This window comes from Saimiri boliviensis, chromosome 7 (genome assembly GCF_048565385.1).
Source record: "Saimiri boliviensis isolate mSaiBol1 chromosome 7, mSaiBol1.pri, whole genome shotgun sequence".
NCBI classification, from domain to species: Eukaryota; Metazoa; Chordata; class Mammalia; order Primates; family Cebidae; genus Saimiri; species Saimiri boliviensis.
In genome coordinates, this window is record NC_133455.1 from 26,274,381 (window position 1) to 26,290,761 (window position 16,381).

Genomic DNA, 16,381 nt, shown 5'->3' on the forward strand with positions numbered 1-16,381 from the left:
CTGTGAAAGGTAAATAATCTACTAATAAAATTTAAGAGTATATATGTAGACACAAGTATCAACTGACAGTAAAATTTTAAAATGGGCCTGTAATTCCAGCACTTTTAAAAAGCTAAGTGGCCAGATCACCTGAGGTTAGGAGTTCGAGACCAGTCTGGCCAACATGGTGAAACCCCATCTCTACTAAAAATAGAAAAATTAGCTGGGCATGGTGACAGGTACCTGCAATCCCAGCTACTTTTTTAAAAGTTACCGTTAAATAATACGTTAAAATTACTAAATTCTATGCAAACTATATCCCCTGAACTCAATGAATCATTAGTTCAACATACACTTGAGCCCTACTATGTGCCAGGCACCCTGTTATGAACTTAGGAGTTCAGTGTGATTAAGCACACACAGGCACTACTCTAAGCCAGAGTTTACAATCCAGTGGGAATAGATTTTTTCTGGCACTTGCCATTTAGTGAATCATTCAAGAAACATATATTCAAGAAACAAACACCTCTGCTAAGAGCTCATAATGCACAAGTTTCTATTAAAAACATACTTTCTGGCTGGGCATGATGGCTGAGACCTGCAATCCCAGCATGTTAAAAGGTCGAGGCAGAAGGATCACTTTAGCCCTAGAGTTTGAGACCAGTCTGGGCAACATAGCAAGACCTCGTCTCTACCAAAAGACAAAACAACACATAGTTTCCAAAGGAAGGCAATAATGACAGACAATAGCTTTAGATAAGTACAAATGATTTAACTTATTCTACAGACATAAATCAGTTCTACCTCTTCGTCCTGAAGTGTGAATAAACTATTACAATAGCAACTAAACTGGGTTATAAGTGAGTTTTTAAGAAATTGTGACATATGAAAGATTTCTTTGTTATAGACTGTATATCAATGACTACAAATTCATCAGCAGTTACATTAAGCATTGTAGAGATGGGGAGAAATAATTCTTGCCTAGTACAATAGTGTCATAGATATAGCAGCTGGCAAATATACTGAGCAAGGATTAACAACACAACTCCCTAAAGGGTAATTTATTCCAATAATAGAAATAAGTAAACGAACACCTCTTGGGAAACTTTTTTTCTTTTTAAAGGAAAACAGACGAATCAATGTTGTTTGTGGGTTTCAGTAATATTTCATACGTAAATTTAAAGCTTTTAGTCATAAAAAATTCCAAAAACAGTGAATTTTCTCTGGGTACCACCCCTCTATACACCAAAAGAAGTTAAATAACACTAACATGTTACATAAAGCTTAACTACAAAATACAGTGCACGACAGTTTATCGTCAAAGCCAATTCAAAATACCTGTTATTAAACAGAAGATGCCAATTTCCCTGTATTAGAAAAAGAAGACTATAAATGAATTAGCTAAATTCTTCTACATATTCTACCTATAAGAACTTTGCCACATCCTCATTCCCATGTTTTACCTTCTTTGCCAAATAATTGTAAGGAGATTCAAAAATAAATTTATACAGAGCTTTACTACATATACATTAACAAGCAAAGTCCATTAAAACACCAGCTTACCGTTTCTAGGTTTTTCTATTTAAACCAACTATCCAGAAGAGTCTGCTTTTAAAGATGGCTCCTGCCCATTAAATCAACAGCAAATAGTCTACAAGAAATGCCCTGAATCTAGCAAGGAAGAAAAAGTAATCTGCCAGTAAAACTTGTAAGTGCCCACTTAGATGAGTACTGACAGTGTCAAAATGGCAGTTTTTAAGGGTTGTCCTTAAATGAAACATTAAGCAGAATTACAATACTCTATTAAATCAGGGAACCAGTACACCCTCTTCACTACATTATTTCAACGGTTATTTGCATTCCTAGTATGTGTCAAACATTCTGTTAGGCACTGAGGCATCCCTGTGAACAAGCATACAAAAGTACCACTCTCAAGATATTTATATATAATCCAGTGAGATATATTCCGGAAGCAGGAAAAAAGCAAATACCCAATAACTGAAACAAAGAAAGGTAAAGATTTTCCCGTAGTTAAAAAAAAAAAAACCGCGTGCACACACAGAAACCTGTATATTTATTTGTCTGATGTAGCAACCATTACAATTTCTAAAGATGCTTTCTATAAATGGACAAATTTTTACTGAACTTGGTTTTTGGTACATCTGTTCTAACAAAGACTAAAGAAATGCAAGTGGAAAAAGCAAAACAGGATGCATATGGGTTTATCAAAGGCTACTTCTCCCTTTCTTTTTTAAAAGTAAGCACGGGAGTGCACAGGCACATACGCGTTTACCTGTTGGTGTGGTATCAGTATTCCTGGGGAACCGTTGAGAGCACTCACACCAGCAGAAGTTTTATAGGCTAAACAACAGCATACAGCAAATAATCACATATAGCAAATAAAGTATTTTCATTTCGAATTAGCACAGTGTTCACAAGGACGCAAAAATCAAATTAAGAACCCTCCCCTTTTCTCTAGGTGTTTCTAAACCCTTCCTGGCTGCCCCTTCTCTCTCCACTGATCCCTTTAGGCACTAGCAAGTTTTTTTTTTCTTTAGCAGAGAGTGTGACGTGGCAGGAGCAGCAGAAAATGACCCTGGAGGCGCCGTGGCTAGCGCTGAGCTTGGCACCTCCTCCCTCCGCTCCACGTTGTACACCCAGCACACCCCCAGTCCCGAAGGGTTCCAGAATTTCTATGTAAGAAGGGTTTAGGACAGGCGATCTGATTGGAAGTGAAAGCTGGGGGATCGGTCTTGAACGTGCGTGTGCAGAGCAGGCAGTTTTTATTTAGACTGGGAGGCAGTGACGGCACGATGGGTGCTCCAGCACTCCCTGTCACCTCTCCATCCCCACTTTCAGTTTAGGTTAGGCGTGGGGATACAGCCGTCCTACCCAGAAAGAGCTCTGGGGGTGTCCACTAGGGGACAAATCTTGTGTGTCTGAACCCAAGAGGGAGGTTTATCAACAGGTCAGGAGTTGGCAGAGCGAGGACGCCCAGCACCCAAGCCCCTCTGCCGCATCCCTCTCCCAGGCTGCTGACGCCCCCCACCCCCGACTTCGGCCTCCACCCCGAACCCCCAGATGTTAAAAAATCAGGCGGAGGCTTTCCAGGGGAGTCCCCAAGCTCCAATAGCAGCGGGGCAGTCAGCGACGTTGGGGAGGAGTAGCCCCAGAAGCGAACCTCCATCCGCCCCCAACTTTGTCCCGCCCCTCCCCCTTTTCCGCTGGGTCCCCGCCGAGGCCCCGCTGGGAGCGAGGCCCGGGAGCGGGAGCTGAGGGGCAGGGGCGCCGACGGCAGAGGGCGAGGGAGGCAGGAAGCCAGGCTGCGCCCCCTACCCTCGCAGCCCTACTCACCGCCGGGGTCGCGGCCCGCGCTGGGGCAAAGGCAGGGGCTGGGCGGAGGGAGCGGACCGGTGCCGAGGAGGGCTGAGACAGCCTGGGCGGCAGCGGCGGCCGGCACAATCCCGGGCAATCGCGGCTCCGCAGGCGTCCTCTCAGGCTGTGGAGCTGGAAGACTGTGGCGGTGGCGGCTACGGCGGCTGCGGCGGCGGCGGCTGCGACGGCCTCTGGCTGCAGACGTGGCGCCCGACGCGACCCGCCCCCTCCGCCGCCTCCTCAGTTCCCGCCTCCTTCAGCGGCTCCGACTCCGAGGCGCACGCGCGCTCGTGCAGCCCGGGCCTCTCCCGCGCCCACCCGGCACACGCCCACTCGTTTCTCGCAGGGTCCGGTCCTCCCAGCAGCCCCCAGCCGGCCGCGTCCCAACTGCGCACGCGCGACGCTCTGAGGCCCGCTCCCGCCCCTTCGCCCCCTGGGCGCCTCCGTGGGAACCCCCGGCCGGCCTCCACGCGCCTCTTCCGAGGGTCTCCGCGCCTTCTTCCCGCCACTGTCCAATCAGATGGGGCGAGGGGCACAATGCCCAGGAGACGCGCAGGCCGCGGACCCCAGTCCCGGAGGTTTGGCGTCGGCGGCGGCAGGGAGTCAAGGTCCGCGCGGAGTAACGGTCTTCGGAATTCCGAACCTTGGCCTTAGGGAAGGTGGGCCAGTCGCCAGTTTCTCTAGCACTTTTCGTCCAGGTGCCTCAACCTTCTTTGCCTGCTGTGCTCAGGGAGTGACAGCCGGGCCTGTTCAGACGTTCACGTCGGGGCTCTATGCTCGCCTTTGTGACTAAGTGCTAGGGTTGAGGAGAGACGTGGCTTATTTATGTGTTTTTCAGTTTGTTTGATTTTTATTATTATTATTTATTTTACTTGTCGCTGGCCTAAAATTGAGCTCCTTGAGAGTAAAAACCCGCCTGGGTTGTCATCACCGTCGGCTTGGTGCAGGGCCTGCCAGGCGCTCGAAATGTGTTGAAGAGGGGGTGTTTAGTAGCGAAAGAGCCTTGGATTGGGCATTAGAAAGCCTGGCTTTGCGCCGCGCCCTTGCCAGTTGCTGACCGGGCCCCTCCACGTGTTCCCCGCCGGGGCAGCTGCTCTCCTCTCCAGTCCAACGGCGTGCGGAGGCGAATGGCGGCCCCGCCTGAGCTGATCCCCCTGGGACGTGAGGCGTCCCTCTCTGAGCTTCACAGCGGGTTTCAGGAACCACCTCAGAAGGTCGTTTTGAGGACGGGAGGAGATGAACTGCTCAAAGCCTGCTTAACTACATAAATGGTATCCGTTAACTTTTCCTTGACTCCCTTTCCACACCTGTAAAATGAAGATGATGGGAAACTCATCATCCTTGTTTTGTGTGTGTGTGGTGGGTGGGAAAGGTCTTTATGAACTGTGAAGTCCTATGTAAATGTGGGATGTTTCTTTCACAGTCTGATTAACAACTTAAAATACGTGAAACAAAAACACGTGAAGTCAAAAACATACACAGGAAGCAAAAAAACTGACAAAATGACTTATCAACTACAGAATATTCAGGGTGGTGGAAATGAATGATAACTGTTGACAACATAGCTCAGAAAGGACATGCTAAAACCAAGGAAAGCATGCTGGATGAGGCTAACTTTGATCCAGGTCATAAATGGAATGGCCTATAGTTTATAGCTTCAACCTAATCATTAACTTATGAAATCAGAGAATTCAGGCCTCTTAAGAATTAAGGACAGTGGTCCTCAGACTATCAAGATATTTTAGTTTCTCAAAGCAGAAAGAGGAAATAATCTTTTCACTTCAACCTATGGGTTGAATGATTAGCAGGATCAGTGGATTGTACTGTTTATCCAGCATGTGAAGAAATGGATAACCTCTGTTTTCTTGTTATTACAGAAGTTTCTGTCTTTAATATATCTTTAATATGTGACCTTTCAAGGTTGAACTCTAGGTAAAATTATGAAGTGCACAATTATGTCTCGTTTCTTCTTCCCTTTGCACGTTGTTTTAAAAGAGAATTATTAAAGTACAAATGACTGACAGGACTGTAGCCACTCCTGGGAGATTTTGCATTTTTACAGTTATTAAAGCCATAACTCAAAGGAGCAGTTGAATCTGTTTCATAAAGCAACTAAGATTTAAAAGAGCTCTTTTGGGAGGTCATGAGTTCACCAGAAACTTCTGAAACTGCAAATATAGGAGTTCAGCCTATAAAACAAAGATATACATGACTTGTAGTATTTCTTCGTTCTATAGGCTGAACTCCACCAAATTCTGGTGACCTCTCTTTCAAATAAAATACAGGTGGCTCAAGCCCGTAATCCCAGCACCTTGGGAGGCTGAGGCAGGGGAAGGTCACTTGAGCCCAGGAGTGGCAACATGGGGAGATCCCATCTCTATAAAAAAATATAATAGGCCGGGCGTGATGGCTCACGCCTGTAATCCTAGGACTTTGGGAGGTCGAGGCGGGTGGATCACGAGACCAGGAGTTCCAGGCCAGCCTGGCCAACGTGCTGAAACCCTATCTCTACTAAAAATACAAAATTAGCTGGGTGTGATGGCGGGTGCCTGTAATCCCAGCTACTTGGGAGGCTGAGGCAGGAGAATCACTTGAACCCAGGAGGCAGAGGTTGCAGTGAGCCGAGATAGCACTACTGCACTCCAGCCTGGGCAACAGCAAGACTCTGTCTCAAAATAATAATAATAATAAAAGCATGGTAGTACACTCCTGTAATAATAATAATAAAAGCATGGTAGTACACTCCTGTAATAATAATAAAACCATGGTAGTACACTCCTGTAATAATAATAATAAAAGCATGGTAGTATACTCCTGTAATAATAATGGTAGTACACTCCTGTAATAATAATAATAAAACCATGGTAGTACACTCCTGTAGTCCCAGCTATTTGGGATGCTGAAGCAGGAGGACTGCTAGAGCCTGGGAGGTCAAAGCTGCAGTGAGCTATAGTCAAACCACTGCATTGCAGCCTGGACAACAGTCAGACCCTGTTTCAAGAAAAATAAAATGAAACATTTATGTCTGGATGTTATTTTGAAAGATTTTGTCATGTCTTAAAATAATGAGCCCTGGCCAGGTAATCACAGCACTTTGGGAGACCAAGGTGGTAGGATTGCTTAAAGTCAGGCGTTTGAGACCAGCTAGGTCAATATGGTGAGACCCTGACTCTACAAAAAATAAACAAATAAGCCAGGTGTGGTGGCACACACCTGTAGTCCTACCTACTTGGGAAGCTGAGGCAGGAAGATTACTTGAGCCAGGACTTCAAGGCTGCAGTGAGCTACAGTTGTGCCACTGCACTCCAGCCTGAGTGACAAAATGAGACCCTCTCTCTTAAAATAACAATGAATTCTTAGTGCCATCAGGCAGTAACTTAACAAAATTCTTAATACGCATATATCAATTACCCAACATTTTAAATGACTGGGTTTTATTCTAGTTGGTTATATACACAGTCTTTTTACCTTATTAAAAAACTTTAGAAATTAGATGTGACATTGTTTAACATAGTAGGGTGGTTCAAAGGGGACCAGAAAGAAGCAAGCCAGAAACCAGTAATGTTAACACAAGAAATTGTTTCTAGGCTGATAGTACATTGAAGTTTAAAAAGCCCCAGCCCAGCCTTCTGCTCAACATGTGAATCTGTCTCCTATTATGTGCACAATTATGGTTTTCATTGTTATCACTCTTCCCAGAGTTTCAGTACGGACTCATTTAAGTAAACTACTTGTTGCAAGATCCACATATTTTTGTGTTTTACCATGTTTTCATGAATGTAATGCATTATTCTTGCATTAAATTAACAGCTTTATAAAGGTTGGTTACCACCCAGTATAAATCATTATGCTTTCTGTCCTCACTTTCTTACTGCTTTTTGCCATTCCTGGCTCTTTGCCATATCCTTGCACAATTACCTGTGCTATTCTTGGTTTTCCTTTCCCTGCACCAGTATCCTTTTTAATTTTTCCTGTGATACAATCATACTAGCAGATTTATTTGACACAGTTCCTAACCTCTATCATCTCATTTCTCTCAACAATCCAATGAGGCAAGTACATTATATTCTAATATAGAGAGTTCTATATTCATATGAGGAAACTGAGGCATAAAGAAGTTGGATAATTTACCCCAGGTCCCACAATTAGTGAACAGAAGGCTCTAGAATCAAACCCAATTTTATCTGACTCTAGAGCCCAAGTTCTTAACCACTATATTCTCAGAAAGAGAAAAGCAGTTCCTGACATTTAGTAGATGCTGGCACAACTAGGCTTTGGTATTTTTGTTGAACAAAAGCAATTTTAGAGAACATCAACATCAGACAAGGTCACTCTATGATCCTGGTAGATCAGGACAAAAATAAATCTACTTGATAATCATGGTTGAACTTAGACAAAAACATGAATGTTGTCCAACCCACCAAATGGAATACACAAAACGAAATCCCAAACTAGTCTATGTAACTGTTGCCTCTTTACCAATAACAGCTTTAACCTCATTCCGGTCTTCCTTGTTTCTAGATAAGATTTAATAAGATACCCAATCAAAATTACCCCCACTTCCTGACAATATCTCGTTTAGAGCATAGAGCAAAGTTCCACCTACTTAAACCCTCTGTCAAATCACCAGTTTTTCGAACACCTTACCCATATGCCCCATGGTTCCCCAGGATCTCCCTTGCTGCAATGAGTGATAAATTCAATTTGTTCAACTACAGGTGTGTTCCTGGTGATCTTTGACTAGAAGGCATTGACAATTCTTTCTCGACTGTTCTGTATCATGCATATCTATGGAGTAGAAAGCATACTTGTTAGGTATTTCTGCCGGTCAAAGGAGCTGGAAACTGCCCTTTCATCTCCAGCCATGGGATTGTAAACACCAAAGCTAGAAGGTTTCCTTTCTTTATGTGGATCATATACAGAGTGTCTGCTAAATTGAGCCTTATTAAAAGACAGTAAAAAGAAACACATAATGTTTGAATAACATTTTGAAAACAAAAACTTAACACATATAAACTCATGCCTTTCACCATATACAAAATAATTCTAAGTGGATCATAGATGTAAATGTGAAAATATAAAACTTCTAGAATAAAACATAGAACATTTCTGTGACCTTGAATTAGGCAAAGTTTTCTTAGATACAACACAAAACACACAATCTATAAAAAAATTTATCAAAACTTGCTCTTTGGATGACACTTAACAAAAGAACAAGCAACAGACTGGGAAAAAATATTTGCAAAACATCTATTAAATGATTGTATTCTGAATATATGGCACACTCTTACAACTTAGCAGACAATCCAGTTTTAAAATGTGTGAATAATTGAACAATCACTTCACCAAAAAAGATACATGGATGGCAAATAAGCATTTGAAAAGATGCTCAACCCTCCTACCCCCAGGCAACCACTCATCGATTTTCTCTCCTTATGATTTTGCCTTTCCTAGAATGTCATATAAATGGAATACAGTATGAAGCATTTTTAGTCTTGCATCTTTCACTTAGAATAATGCATTTGAGATTCATTTATGTTGTGTGTAGGAGCAGTTTGTTCCTTTTATTGCTATAGTCCATTTACTATAGTAGTCATTAGGGAAATGCAAATCAAAGCCACAATCATCACGACTTGGTTGAAATAAAAATAATTTCAAAGGCTATTGAAGATGGACAAAAACTAAAACCCTCAGACATTGTTGATGGGAATGCAGAGGGGTACAAATACTTGGGACATGGTTTCTGAGTTTCTTAGAAAGTTATGCATATACTTATGATAATGACCTAGAAATCCTACTCCTAGGTATTTACCCAAGAGAAATGAAAACATGTTCACATGAAAACCTGAAATTATTTTATAATCATCTAAAACTAGAAACACCCTAAGTGCCCCTTAATTTGTGAATGTATAAGCAAATGGTGGTACATATATGCAATAGAATCTACTCTTACACACAGCATAAGTAAATCTCAAGCGCATTATTCCAAGTGAGAGATGCAAAACTAAAAACTCTGCATACTATATTCCATATATATGACAATCTGGAAAAGGCAAAACCATAAAAAGAGAAGAGAGATCAGTGGTTGCCTGGGAGGTAGGAGGATTTGACTATAAAGTGGTGCTTAAGAGAATTGCAGAGGGGCTAATGGAACTGTTGGCTGTCATGACTGTGATGTGTGTGGGTTACAGAATGTATGCATCTGCTGAAACTGATAGATTTGTACACTGAAAAGAACAGTTTTGCTGTGTGTAAATTATACCTCAATAATTTTGACTGGAAAAAGAAAGATGTTGAAATGGAAAAAAAAAAGAGTTGTGGTAAGGTAGAGTTACCTGGCACCATGAAAATAAAGACTGGCCTAAAGGTGAGAAGCCTCTTATACCCCTAATGGGCAGAATTTCACATTGGTTTCAGTAATACAACCCAAATTTAAAGATGCAATTTGTTCTTATATTTTTGCCTAGTTGCTTACTATACTTAACCACTGTTAGCTAGTTTCTACTCTCAAGTGCCCTTATGTCTACAGTAAACAGTAGAGTAACTTGAGTTTGAGTCTGGTTTCTACCCTTGATATGGTTTGGCTGTGTCCCCATCAAAATCTCATCTTGAATTGTAGTTTCCATAATCCCTACATGTTGTGGGAGGGACCCAGTGGAAGGTAATTGAAATCATGGGGGTTGTTATCCGCATACTCTTTTAATGATAGTGAGTTCTTATGAGCTCTGATGGTTTTATAAGGGGTGTTTCCCCCTTTGCTCAGTACTTCTCCTTTCTGCTGCCGTGTGAAGAAGGACATGTTCACTTCCCCTTCCACCATTATTATAAGTTTCCTGAGACCTCCCCACCATGCTGAACTGTGGGTCCATTAAACCTCTTTTCTTTATAAATTACCAGTCTCAGGTATTTCTTCACAGCAGCATGAGAATGGACCAATATAGTAAATTGGTACCACAGAGAGTGGGGTGCTGCTGTAAAGATACCCAAAAATGTGGACTTTGAAACTGGTTAACAGGCAAAGATTGGAATCATTTGGAGCATTCAGAACACAGGAAAATGTGGGAAAATTTGGAACTTATTAGAGGCTTGTTGAATGGCTTTGATCAAAATGCTGATAGTGACATGGACAATGAAGTCGAAGCTGAGGTGGTCTCAAATGAAGATGAGGAACTTATTGGGAACCGAAGCAAATGGGACTCTTGTGATGCTTTAGTAAAGAGAATAGTGACTTTTTGCCACTGCCCTAGAGATCTGTGGAACTTTGAACTTGAGAGAGGTGAGTATCCGGCAGAAGAAATTTCTAACCGGCAAAGTATTCAAGAGAAAGCAGAGCATAAAAATTTAGAAAATTTGCAGCCTGGTGATGTGATGGGAAAGAAAAACCCATTTTCTGAGGAGAAATTGAAGCTGGCTGCAGAAATTTGCATAAGTAATGAGGAGATGAATGTTAATCACCAAGACAATTGGGAAAACGTCTCCAGGCCATGTCAGAGACCTTCACAGCAGTCTCTCCCATCAAAGGGCTGGAGGTCTAGGAGGAAAAAAATGGTTTCATGGGTCAGGTAAAGGGTCCCCCTGCTGTGTGCTGCCTCAGGACTGTGTCCTAGACACTCCAGCCATGGATAAAAGGGCCCAAGGTACAGCTCAGGACATTGCTTCAGAGGGTGCAAACCCCCAGCCTTGGCAGCTTACATTTTGTGTTGATCCTGCAGGTGCACAGAAGACAAGAATTAAGGTTTGAGAACCTCCACCTAGGTTTCAGGGGATGTTTGGAAATGCCTGGATGTCTAGGCAGAAGTCTCCTGCAGGGGCAGAGCCCTCATGGAGAACCTCTGCGAGGGCAGTGCTAAAGGGAAATATGGGGTCAGAGCCCCTACACAGAGTCCCCACTGGGACACTGCCTAATGGAGCTGTGAGAAGAGGGCCACTGTCCTCCAGGACCCATAATGATGTAGATCCACTGACAGCATGCACCATGCACCTGGAAAAGCCACAGACATTCACTGCCAGCTGTGAAAGTAGCTGGGGTGGGGAGGTGTACTCTACAAAGACACAGGGACAGAACTGCCCAAGATTATAGGAGCCCACCCTTTGCATCAGCATGAACTGGGTATGAGATATGGAGTCAAAGGAGATCATTTTGGAACTTTAAGGTTTAATGACTGCTCTATTAGATTTTAGACTTGTGTGGGGCCTGTAGCCCCTTTGTTTTAGCCAATTTCTTCCATTTGGAATGGGTTTATTTACCCAATACCTGTACACCCATTGTATCTAGGAGGTAACTAACTTGCTTTTGATTTTACAGGCTTATAAGCAGAAGGGACTTGCCTTGTCTCAGATGAAACTTTACTTGGAGTTTTGGGTTAATGCTGGAATGAGCTAAGACTTTGGGAGACAGTTGGAAAGGCATAATTGTGTTTTGAAATGTGAAGACATGAGATTTGGGAGGGACCAGGGCAGAATGATACAGTTTCACTGTGACCCCACCAAATCTCATCTTGAATTGTAGTTTCTATAATCCCCACATGTGGTGAGAGGTAATTGAATCATGAGGGATGTCACTCCCCATACTCTTCTTGTGACAGTGAGTGATTTCTCTCAAGATCTGATGGTTTTATAAGGGGCTTTTCTCCCTTTTGCTCAGCACTTCTTGCTGCTGCCATGTGAAGAAGGACATGTTTGTGTCCCCTTCTGCCATGATTGTAAGTTTCTGGAGGCCTCCCTGCCATGCTGAACCATGAGTTAATTAAACCTCTTGTCTTTATAAATTACCCAATCTTGGGTATTTCTTCATTGCTGCATGAGATCAGACTAATACAACCCTCTAGAGTAGTGGAACACTGCTCTTACAGCCTGATTCTGCTATAGATTCTGCTCTTCCAGTGGCTTGTTTGGCTTTGTTTGGATTCTTTTTCAGTAACTTCCCTCATTACTTGAGGGAACTGTGGCTTTTGTTTCTTGTAACCAGGAGAATCTAACCAACACCTTAGGCATTTTTTATATACCATCCATGTGTCTAGCACTAGAAGACAAAGGACATATATCTTAACCTTAAGGAGTTATACTCTTGGGAAACATAAGACCTGCACATTAAGCATTTATAAATCATTAAAGGGCAATACAAATACAGGCCAAATTGAGTAAAAAAATGAGGACTGAATGAATGCAGAAAAGATTGATATGGATGTGGGTTGCAGAAAGCTTCTGCAATAGGGAGAGGAGGGAAATTACATTTTAATAAGAATTGAATACCTACTTTGATAAGAACTTCAGCTTGATATTTATAAATTGTGAAAGAGGAATCATTACTATTTTCTACCTATGTCCAGTATAGATCTTAGAACCAGGGAGAGGACTTGTAATAAGCTTCCATTTCATCTTGGAGCAAAGCACCCAAAATGGTGGCAGAGGCCACCCAGCATAATTTATGCGTTATCAGTGATAAAAAGTTAAATGGGATTGGTGAAGATGGATAAGGTGGAGCTTTAAAAAAATAGAATAGAGCAGCCCAAACTCGAACCATAGGATCTTTATTGTCATCTGCAGTAGCCATGTTGAAAGAACATGTACGTTTACCATGAGAATGGAGACTTACTGAGTTGACATTTTCAGCGTGACCCCAGAATGCAATATGGTTTGACTATAATTTGTGTGAATTACAGTAAGAGAGCCTCTCAACTTGGCCTGCATTTGGAAGCAATGGCCCACCCCATGGTTTAGGCAATGCTGTATGCATTCTGAGGGGCATGGTCCCTTATTTACAGATGAAGAAAAGCCTGAGCATATCTATCTAACATCTTAGGTCTTCTACAACCAGGGTAGAAGGAATTCTAACTTGAAACACTAATTTCAGTTTGCAAAGGGAAATGAGTTCTAAGACAGGGAGAAACTGTTTCAGGAGACCTTTTGAAATCTGTCCTTCAGATTCACATTGAATATAAGGGAAATAGCCACCAATCCTCAGAGTGTGAAGGAGCCCACATTGATTTCTTCCTAGACCTAAAACTGCCAAGTTGAAATTTGTATCAGTGACTGCTTGACCCACTTTCCTTTCTTGCTTTGAGGGCACATCCTTACATGGGCCTAATCATTATTTGCCAAGAGAATAATTAACGTTTTAGAGCCTCTGTGCTAGTTAATAGTGTAAGCCAAAAATAAAAATCTTAGCTCTCCACCCATCTGAACAAACCCCTCCTCAGCCAAGGGTATTCCAAAGTTAATTTGAAAAACTAGTTCAGGCCATGATGGGAAGTGGATGTTGGACATGCCTCACAGCTGACCAGCATTAACATCAACTCAGAGACCTTCAGACTTGACAGGACAGATTCTTTAAGTCTAATAAGAAATATTTACAGTTGATTCTCTCTGAAGCCTTCTACCTAGAGGCTTTATCTACATCCTAAAACCTTGGTCTCCACAACCCCTTATCATAACCCAGCCATTCCTTTCTATTGATTCCAGGTCTTTAAATAATAATCAATTGCCAATCAGAAAATCTTTGAATCTGCCTGTGACCTGGAAGTCCTTTTACCACCCCCCCATCCCTGCTTTCATTTGTCCTGCCTTTATAGCAGAGACAATGTACATCACATGTATTGATTGATGTCATATGTCCCCCTGAAATGTATAAAACCAAGTTGTAGCCAAACCACTTTGGGCACATGTTCTCAGGATCTCCTGAGGGCTGTGTCATGGGCCACTGATCACTCTTATTTAGCTCAGAATATCTCTCTTCAAATAATTTACAGAGTTTGGCTCTTTCACTTACAGTAATTTGGCACCTAACATCAGGCCTCAGAGAAGACTCAGAGCCCTGAAAGAGTTGTCTGAACTTGGAGCTAAGGTACCAGCAGGGGCCCACTGAAAACTCTCCCCACTTTTGAGCTTTTCCTCCAGTGGAACTGGTAAGTCCTCCTCAGCCATGGACCTCCCATTTGGTTGATGGTCCTTGATTTATTCTGAGGTTTTTTTTTGTTGGTTTTTTTTTTTCCTTCTAGAAAGTTATTTAGGATCCCTGTCTTGTTCAGAGGTACATTCTAAAGGGTGTTCTCCATTGCGTTTTTCTAAAGATAAGGAGAATGACCCCCTTTTGGGCACCTCATTTGGTTTCTAGTTTGGAGGTGCATTCTAAAGAGTCTTCTCCATTGCTTTTTCTTACAAAATTAAGCTCAGTTGGCTTGGCTGCACATTTGTATGAGGAACTGAACTGTTATTTTCATAGATAAATGAGACTGAGGTCCTCAGCTCTGAAGAAAAAGGGAATTTTGTTTTTCCCAGTTGAAAGGTGCCCCTGGGGACCAAGTAAAAGTGTCTGGGTGGTTGACTTCCCAAGACATGCAGTGGCCCTAGAGGGAGCCCCCAAGAAAATTAGTTTAGAAAGTCTCTTCCAGGAAACACATATAAGAGCTGATCACTTGGCATTTTGAACCCTCTTGGAATTAGTAGAATACCAGAGAGAGAAATAGGCATCTCAGAGGGCGGAAATGATTCCGTGGTGAAACGCTGTAGAGTCTTGCTCACAGTCAGCACTCATTGATCCACCACACACACACACACAAAGAAGCCCAAATGCTTTTCAAGTTTATATGATGTAAGTAAAATCGCTAATAAATAAGATGGCTTTAAAATTATTGGTAAAGTAATATTAGAAATATCTTAAGAATTTTCAGCATTTTTTCACATTTATTTGATCAAGCAGTTTAATACTTATCCCTGCCAAATACTACTATAAGATGTCAACATTTGACATGAGGGTTATAAAACTATAAGCCCAACCCAAAACAGAATGATCTTTGCTTGTGTAATTTTTTATAAAGATAATTATATTGTTGGTTTAATGAAAAAAAGCTAAATCCTGAGTTATTGGTTAAAATACCAGTATAGTTAGCCTTAAGTTTCTTACTCAGGTTAACACTTGAAATTCATGGGCTGTAAACATGGTTAACAGGGAAATAACTTTAAATAATGAATATCGGTTTTCATAAATAAACTATTATAAGCGAAGTAATCAGATAAATGTAATGGAATAAATGCTTCTAAACGAATGTCATATAATTGCTAATCTAAAGTTGTATTAAATAATATCCACTAAATGGGTAATTTTCAACTTAAGATTATAGGAAAACATTTCTTTTAAAAATGTGTTCTTATTAAAAGGTAAATAATTTTTGTGTAGTTCAAATGTTATTTAAAGAATATATGTAAAGCAAGGTAAAAGGAACCATGAAATAAGAGACATAAAGTTACAGATGTAAAGAGGTGTTTTTGGTAAGGAAGGTTAAAAGAAAAATGACTGTGTGAGAGAGGATCTTATATGGTAAATTTTGATCTTATAATAACATGACTGGTTGTTTAAGAAAAAGGGATATTTAGGACAAACAAGAAAGTCCCAGCATGTCATGAATGGTCTATATAAGTTGTAATAAGGTTAGCAAAAAAAAGGAATTTATATTTTTTAAAGTTATATAATTAAGTTGGCTATAATTAAAAGGAAATTATAATATTTCTAGGAATTGAACTTTGATATTAAAAATACACTAATGCAAACTAAAGAATGTTAAACAAGCTTTTGTTAAAAATATTGACTTTTAAAACAAGTTTTTAATTTTTTTAATTCTATAACCTGTTTCTTTTTGAAATCTTTGGATATCTCAGAAGTGCAACTTCTGTTGTACCCTGCTGCTTCAGCTCTTTCTCCCTTTTGAGAAGCCTTGGATGGTAACTCTCTCCTTCAATTTTTGTTGACTCCTGCAGTTTTTTGGGAAAGGGAGAGAATTTTTTAAAACAGCCAGAGAAGAAAATAGAGGATTTGCTTTTGCCTATATGTCTGTTACGTCTGTATGTTTGTATATGTCATGTGGAAGTAATATTGCACTACCAAATTATATAAAAGAGCTCTAATCAACTGACTTAAAGAAAACTAAGTGCTTATCAGACTAATAGAAGCTAGCTCAGATGCCTTTTAGTTCACATGACTTTAGTAACATTTGGTAAGATTAATTTGGTAAATTTAATCTTAAAATTGTCT

The 16,381-nt window shown here is 41.3% G+C and overlaps 1 protein-coding gene and 1 long non-coding RNA gene across 3 annotated transcripts in view; one reads left to right on the forward strand and one right to left on the reverse strand.

Moving 5' to 3' along the window:
* TMEM263 (transmembrane protein 263) overlaps positions 1-3,626 on the reverse strand; it is a 25,720-nt gene extending 22,094 nt beyond the window's left edge. For both annotated transcript variants that reach the window (XR_012518343.1, XM_039471887.2), the window contains exon 1: positions 3,334-3,626. The gene's annotated coding sequence lies outside the window, so the exon portion shown is untranslated. The remainder of the gene's footprint in view (positions 1-3,333) is intronic.
* A 74-nt stretch (positions 3,627-3,700) lies between these two features.
* LOC141585074 (uncharacterized) overlaps positions 3,701-16,381 on the forward strand; it is a 42,167-nt gene continuing 29,486 nt past the window's right edge. The window contains exon 1 of the long non-coding RNA XR_012518344.1: positions 3,701-14,258. This is a non-coding gene — a long non-coding RNA (uncharacterized LOC141585074). The remainder of the gene's footprint in view (positions 14,259-16,381) is intronic.